Source organism: Triticum dicoccoides, chromosome 7A (genome assembly GCF_002162155.2).
Source record: "Triticum dicoccoides isolate Atlit2015 ecotype Zavitan chromosome 7A, WEW_v2.0, whole genome shotgun sequence".
In the NCBI taxonomy this organism is placed as follows: domain Eukaryota; kingdom Viridiplantae; phylum Streptophyta; class Magnoliopsida; order Poales; family Poaceae; genus Triticum; species Triticum dicoccoides.
Genome location: NC_041392.1, coordinates 25,734,803 through 25,743,001, shown reverse-complemented (window position 1 = coordinate 25,743,001; position 8,199 = coordinate 25,734,803).

Below are 8,199 nucleotides of genomic sequence, written 5' to 3'. Positions count from 1 at the left end.
AAAGCACTTTTCACATCCATTTGTTGTAACTTAAAGTTATGATGAGAAGCATATGCAATCAACATGCGAATGGATTCAAGACGAGCAACGGGAGCAAAGGTTTCACCATAGTCGATACCCTCGACTTGGGAGTAGCCTTGTGCTACCAAACGAGCCTTGTTGCGAATGATAATCCCATGGGCATCTTGCTTGTTCTTAAATATCCACTTGGTTCCTATGACATTGTGATTCCCGGTTGGTCTTGGCACCAATCTCCACACTTTGTTGCGCTCAAAGTTGTTGAGTTCTTCATGCATGGCATTGAGCCAATCCAGATCTTCTAGCGCTTCATAGACCTTGTGGGGTTCCACACAAGAGACAAACGCGTGATGCTCACAATAATTTGCTAATTGTCTACGAGTGCTTACCCCCTTTCTTAAGCTTCCAAGCACATTCGTCATGAGATGATCCTTGGTGGAGAGCTTGGAAGCAACCTTGGCGGCACGACGCTCTAATTCCTCCTTGGGGGTGAGACGAGGAGTGGTCACTTGATCATCTTGAGCATCGTCCTGGGCTTGTTCTTGTTCTTGAACTTGCTTAGAGGAGAGAACTTGACCTTGGGCATCGCTTGATGTGTCAACACCGTCTTGAGCGTGATCTTACCCTTGGTCAGGTTCTTGAGGATGAGGGCCTTCATGTTGTTCTTCGGAAGCATGTGGGCCTTGGGTTGGTGATGGCTCCACTTGAGTGGAGCTTTGTCCTTCTCCTTCGGCCACAAGGGGTTCCTCAATGGGTAGGATAAAGCCAACACCCATTCTTCTTATGGCTTGGGGAGGAATTTCATCACCTACATCACAAGTGCCACTTTGCTCCACTTGGGAGCCGTTATTCTCATCAAACTCCACGTTACACGTCTCCTCAATAAGTCCCGTGGATTTATTGAGGACATGGTAAGCATGAGAGTTTGTAGCATAGCCAACAAATATGCCCTCATAAGCTCTAGCCTCAAATTTAGACAACCGAACACCTTTCTTGAGAATGAAACACTTACACCCGAATACCCGGAAGTACTTGAGATTGGGCTTGTTACCGGTGAGTATCTCATATGGAGTCTTGTTCAAGCCCTTGTGGAGGTAGAGCTGATTGGATGCATGACACGCGGTGTTGATGGCTTCGGCCCAAAAGTTGTACGGAGACTGGAACTCCGCCATCATGGTCCTTGCCGCATCCATCAACATCCGGTTCTTCCTCTCTGCAACACCGTTTTGTTGAGGGGTGTAGGGTGCGGAATATTGATGCTTGATTCCCTCATCACTAAGAAACTCATCCAAGGTGTAGTTCTTGAACTCGGTGCTGTTGTCACTTCTTATTGTCAAGATCTTTGCATTGTGTTGACGTTGTGCTTCATTTGCAAAGTCAATGACGGTTTGTTGGGTCTTGCTCTTCCTCTTGAAGAAATACACCCACGTGTACCTTGAGTAGTCATCCACAATCACCAAGCAATACTTCCTACCTCCAAGACTGTCAAAGGATGGAGGCCCAAAGAGATCCATGTGAAGGAGCTCCAAAGGCCTCTTCGAATAAATGAGAGTCGTGGGAGGGTGAGCCTTCTCATGTAGCTTTCCTTCGATACAGGCACTGCAAGCACGATCTTTAGCAAAACTAACATTCGTTAGTCCATGGACATGGTCCCCCTTGAGGAGACTTTGCAAAGATCTCATATTGACATGGGCTAAATGGCGATGCCAAAGCCATCCCACATCAACTTTAGCCATTAGGCACGTCGCGGTCTTAGTGGGTCGCTCCGAAAAGTTAATCATGTATAGACCGTTCTCGACATGCCCAACAAAGGCTACTTTAAGAGTCTTGCTCCACAAGAGGGCCACGGTATCGATATCAAAGAAAGTGGCAAAGCCCATGATTGCAAGTTGACGAACCGAAATTAAATTGTATGCAAGGGACTCAACAAGCATGACCTTCTCGATCGTGAGATCATGAGAGATGACCACCTTGCCAAGTCCCAATACCTTAGAAGATGAGGCGTCACCCCACTCGACATTGGTGGGCATAGATGGAACCTTGTGCACGTCCACCACCAAGTCCTTGCTTCCGGTCATATGATTTGTAGCTCCGCTATCGAGCAACCATGATCCCCCACCGGAAGCAAACACCTACAAGAGATCAATGCTTGGTTTTAGGTACCCATTTTGTAATGGGTCCTTTGATGTTAGTAACAAGGGTCTTTGGAACCCAAATAGACCATTCAATGTATTCATGAGGAGAACCAACAAATTTGGCATAAACATGCCCATCACTAGCACGACATAACACATAAGACGGATTAAAATCGCCGGCTTTGTTGGGAGGGGTGGCATTGCCCTTCTTGACATTGCCGCCCTTTGCAATGTTCTTCTTCTTCTCCTTGGACACACTCTCTCCCTCCTTCACAAAGGTTTGCATGAGAGGAGGAGGTCGTTTGGTCTTGTCATTCTTCTTCTTGTTCTTGGAGTCGGGCATGTACCCAACCCCTTCCTTGGCCACGACTTCCTTTTGACTACTCAAAAGGTCGTTGAGGTTCTTTTCACCTTGTATGCACGACACAAGGCCTTTCTCAAGCTGCTCCTTCAACTTAGCATTTTCCTCAACAAGATGTATATGCTCACAACACGGGTTAGTAGCATTTGCATTGTCAATTAAAACCATATGAGGAAATGTGGCTTTCTCCTTAGTTAGCTTCACTTGGAGTTGATCATGAGACTCCTTTAGACTAGCGTGAATACCCTTCAAGGCCTTGTGGGCCTTGCAAGTATATCAAACTCCTCTTTGAGTCTAGCAAGATCAACCCCAAGTTTGGCCTTCTCGGAATTTAGCACACGAGAAACAACAAGAACATGATCATAATCGTTCTTTAACTTAGCATGATCAACGTTGTGTGACTCCTCAAGAGCCAAACGAAGACCACGCTCTTCCTCAAGAGCATTGGAAAGATCCGAAATCTCATCGGCATAGTCACGACTATGCCCTTCCATCTTAGTGATGGTATCTTCCTGAGCCTCGATCATGTCATTGGCTTCACCAAGTTGTTCCAAGAGAGAAATAAAGTGCTTCTTGGATTTACCCTTAAGTTTGCCCATAAAGGCCTCAAACTCATTTGCCTCCACATTAGCTCCCTCATGTTCATCAATGCTATCCGTTGAAGAAGGATGATTAATGATGGTAGTTTTGATGTTGGGGGTTACCTTGTTGGTGGCTTTAGCCATGAGGCACTTGGCAGTGATGCTCTCATTGGGTGAGTCGAAGAGAGACACCCGTGGAGTCGTCGCAATGGCAACAGAGGCCATGGCAACCGACTCGTCACTTTCATCATCGTCATCATCCTCATTGTACTCTTCTTGTACCACCAATGCCCTGGGAGGCGTCTTCTTGGTGAAGTTGCTCTTGTTGGGGAACGACTTGGCCTTGTCCTTTCGGATGAGCTTGCCACCATTGTCTTCCCTCTTCTCATACGGGCATTCCGCAACAAAATGACTCACGTTGCCGCAATTGTAGCAAGTCCTTACACGTTGCTTGCCCCTCGTGCCACTTGAGTTGTTTTTGCTAAAGTTTGGCCTTGAGTTTTTCTTGCTCCAAAATTGCCTTGAAGCAAGTGCTATGTGTTCATGATATGCATACTTCGTATCTTCGGGGTTGCTCTCCTCTTCTTCCTCTTCTTCTTGTTCTTCAACAGTGAGCTTGGCCTTCAATGCAAGGTTAGGCCTCTTTGCCCTTTGATAACGAAGCACCGCATTGTCGGCGGTCTTGTCCAAAATGTTCATGGCCACAAACTCATCCAACACTTCGCTTGAGGTTAAAGTGTGGAAGTCCGGTCTTTGATGAATGATGGAGTACATGGCCTTGTGATAGGGCATCATTGCCTTGAGGAATTTGCGCTTGATCCAATTTTCATCTGTGTCCTTGCTCCCGTGATCTCGTAGTGATACCGCGAGTTTGGTTACTCTCCGATAAAGCTCACGAGGTTCTTCATCTTCTTTCATTGCAAACTCATCGACCTCATCTTGTACCACTTCATAGTTGGAGTGTTGAATGCTTGCACTTCCCCGGTACAGAGAGACAACACAATGCCATGCATCTTTGGCCAAGGCGAAGGGACGAAGATGAGGTAGGTCTTCGGGTGGAATTGCATCTTGGATGATGAAGAGAGCATTCTCATTGAATTGATTGTTCGCGGCTTCTCGAGGAGTGAAGTTTCTTGAATCATGCGGATAGAAACCTTCTTCAATGATTATCCAAAGGTTAGTGTTCACATGATTTAAATGACGTTTAAAGCGGTAAACCCAAGAATCAAAGTCCTCATTTTTCACAATCTTAGGGGGAGGACCGGCATGATTCAAATGAGTAGAAGGAACCGATCCACCATAAAAAAGTGGTGGTTCCACATGAGCAAAGATGTCGGTGCCATTTTTACCACTAGAAGACGGAGCCTTTTCACTACTAGCTTCCCCCTTGTCGGGGATAACATCCGTCACCTTATCGATAGGATCACCCACTTTCAACAGTGCGATGGAAAGTTTAAGCCCCTCAAGAAATTTAGTAAACATGCTTTCAACCTCGATCATCATGGAGGTCTTCAATGTCTCTAAGGCCACATTGAACTCCTCACGACAGACCGAGGTTCCCCCATCGCCCGTAGACGAGATCGAATTCACACCGGAGTGTTCCTCCACACCGTCTATGGTATCAACCATACTCTTTGGACGGTAAAGTCCTTATAAAGAGACAAGGCTCTGATACCAATTGAAAGGATCGATATGGTTGACTAGAGAGGGGGTGAATAGGCAACTACCAATTTTTAACTTAACTTTATCAAATTAAACTTTGCATCAAAGTAGGTTGTCTAGATGTGCAACTAGGTGAGCAACCTATATGATGCAGTACCAACAAGCAAACAAGCAAGCAAGAGAAGTAACACTAAAGAGCTTGCACAAGTAAAGGTAAGAGATAACCAAGAGTGGATCCGGTGAAGACGAGGATGTGTTACCGAAGTTCCTTCCCTTTAAAGGGAAGTACGTCTCCGTTAGAGCGGTGTGGAGGCACAATGCTCCCCAAGAAGCCACTAGGGCCACCGTATTCTCCTCACGCCCTCACACAATGCGAGATGCCGTGATTCCACTATAGGTGCCCTTGAAGGCGGCGATCGAACCTTTACAAACAAGGTTGGGGCAATCTCCACAGCTTAATCGGAGGCTCCCAACAAAACCACGAAGCTTCACCACAATGGACTATGGCTCCGTGGTGACCTCAACCGTCTAGGGTGCTCAAACACCCAAGAGTAAAAAGATCCGCTAGGGATGAGTGGGGGAATCGAAAATCCCTTAGTGGAAGTGTAGATCGGGGTCTTCTCAACCACTCCCGAGCAAATCAACAAGTTTGATTGGCTAGAGAGATAGATCGGGCGAAAATGGAGCTTGGAGCATTTAATGGAGCTTGAGCAATAAATGGAGCTTGAGGGGGAGAGGTAGGTCAAAGGGAAGAAGGGGACCCCCTTTTATAGTGGGGGCAACAATCCAACTGTTGCCCCCCACCAACCAGCCCCGCACAGGGCGGTACTACCGCTAAGAGGGGGCGGTACTACCGCTAGGTCAGCGGTACTGCCGCACCAGCCAGCGGCACTGCCGCGCAGAGAAGACTAGGAGGGAATAGGACCCAACCCGGTACTACCGCGGTGGTAGGGGCGGTACTACCGCTCCTGAAACGGTACTACCGCCTCTACAACCGCAACTAGTGCCGCAAAACTCGACACGAGAAAAGGAGCCCTCAAGTCGAGGCGGTAGGAGCTAGACAGCCCAGCTGTACTACGGCAGCGGGGTCACGGGCGGTACTACCGCTATGGAGCGGAACTACCGCTTGTGACCCTTTGGCCGTACTACCGCTGGTAGTGCGGTACTACCGCTGGGACACAGAAGAGAGAGAGAGAGGATCTCTCCAAAGAGGCTGAGGATGAGGCGGTGGTGCCAGGCACCCCAGCGGTACTAATGTTGTGGAGTCACGGGCGGTACTACCGCTGTGGAGCGGTACTACCGCTTGTGGCTCCTCAACGGTACTACGGCTGGGTTGAGAGGTACTATCGCTGGGACCCAGACAGGACAAAGAAAAGAGGAGAGATCTCTTCAATGGAATGGAAAAGCTCGGAGGGTGAGAAGCTGATGTGTACGTGTTGATTCCACCCATGCAATACCCCAGCGGACCCCCTCTTGATAGAACGGTGCCCTCTACGCAACTTGTCCACCAGGAGAGAAATGAAAGAGCTACACCGTCTTGAAAGACACTCCGAAGGGAAGAAAACATCTCGTGCCTGGGGTGAATCTGTGAACTATTCAAAGCACATGATTAGTCCGCAAACATGTTGTCATCAATCACCAAAACTACCTTGAGAGAGATATGCCGTAACAGTTTTCCTAGTAGTGACCTACTCGAGGGCGAGTAGGAATTAAGCTTGGGGATGATGATACATTTCCAACGTATCTATAATTTATGAAGTATTCATGCTGTTACATTATAATTCTTGGTTGTTTTACAATCATTTTATAGCAACTTTATATCATTTTTTGGGACTAACCTATTGACCCAGTGCCAAGTGTCAGTTGTTGTTTTTTGCTTGTTTTTTTACATCGCATGAAATCAATATCAAACGGAGTCCAAACACTGCGAAACTTTTTGTGGATTTTTGATGGACCAGAAGACATCCAACGGGCCAGAGCAGCACCTGGGGGTGCCCTTAGGGGACACAACCCACCAGGGCGCGCCTGGGGGACCAGACGCCCAGGCGCGCCCAGGTGGGTTGTGCCCACCTCGGTGGCCTCCTGCACCCCCTCTTCGCCCTATAAATTTCCGAATATTCCAAAACTCTCAGGGGTAACCCTAGATCAGAAGTTCCACCGCCGCAAGCCTCTGTAGCCACGAGAAACCAATATAGACCCTGTTTCGGCACCCTGCCGAAGGGGGAATCATCACTAGTGGCCATCTTCATCATCCCGGCAGCCACCATGATGAGGAGGGAGTAGTCCACCCTCGGGGCTGAGGGTTTGTACCAGTAGCTATGTGTTTAATCTCTCTCTCTCTCTCTTTCTCTCTCTCTCTCTCTCTCTCTCTCTCTCGTGTTCTTGAGATGTCACAATCTTGATGTATCGCGGGCTTTGTTAATATAGTCGAATCATATGGTGTTTTGCCCTCTCTATCATGTTGTGATGGATTGAGTTTTTCCCTTTGAGATTTCGTTGTTATCGGATTGAATACTTTTATGGATTTGAGAGCACTTGGTATATGTCTTGCATATGAATACTCGTGGTGACAATGGGGCATCATATTGATTCACTTGATATGAGTTTTGGCACTCAACTTGCGGATTCTCGCGGTGACATTGGGATAATCTATGCATAGGGGTTGATGCACGTTCTTGTCTTTTGTTTCTCCGGTAAAAATCTTGGGGCACTCTTTGAGGTTCATTGTGTTGGATTGAGTATTATGAATCTGAAATTATTTGGTGTTATTTTAGTACGAACTCTTGGATAGATCGATTGGAAAGAATAGCTTCGAGGTGGTTTCGTACCCTACAAACGATTTCTTTGCATGTTCTCCGCTAGATAGGAACTTTGGGGTGATTATTCGTTGCACGTTGAGGGATGGTTATATGATCCATCTATATTAGCATTGTTGAGAGATTGCACTAATGAAAGTACGGACCCTAGGCCTCATTTTCAAGCATTGCAATATCGTTTGCGCTCCGTTTTATCAATTGCTACCTTGGTGTTTTTTATTGTTCTTATTACAAAAATCAATATCTACTACCCATATTACACTTGTATCACCATCTCTTTGCCGAACTAGTGCACCTATACAAATTACCATTGTATTTGGTGTGTTGGGGACACAAGAGACTTTTTATTATTTGGTTGTAGTGTTGTTTGAGAGAGACCATCTTCATCCTACGCCTCCCATGGATTGATAAATCTTAGGTCATCCACTTGAGGGAAAATTGCTACTGTCATATAGAACTTTGCGCTTGGAGGCCCAACACGTGTATACAAGAATAAAGTTGCATAGTAGACATCACCCACCACTCTGCCTCTCGCTAATCTCTCCCTAGCCCGACCCCACCATGTTGTTCTCTCCCTCTAATGATCTCTCTCTCCCTTATCCTTTGGCACCACCACTCTCTCGTAC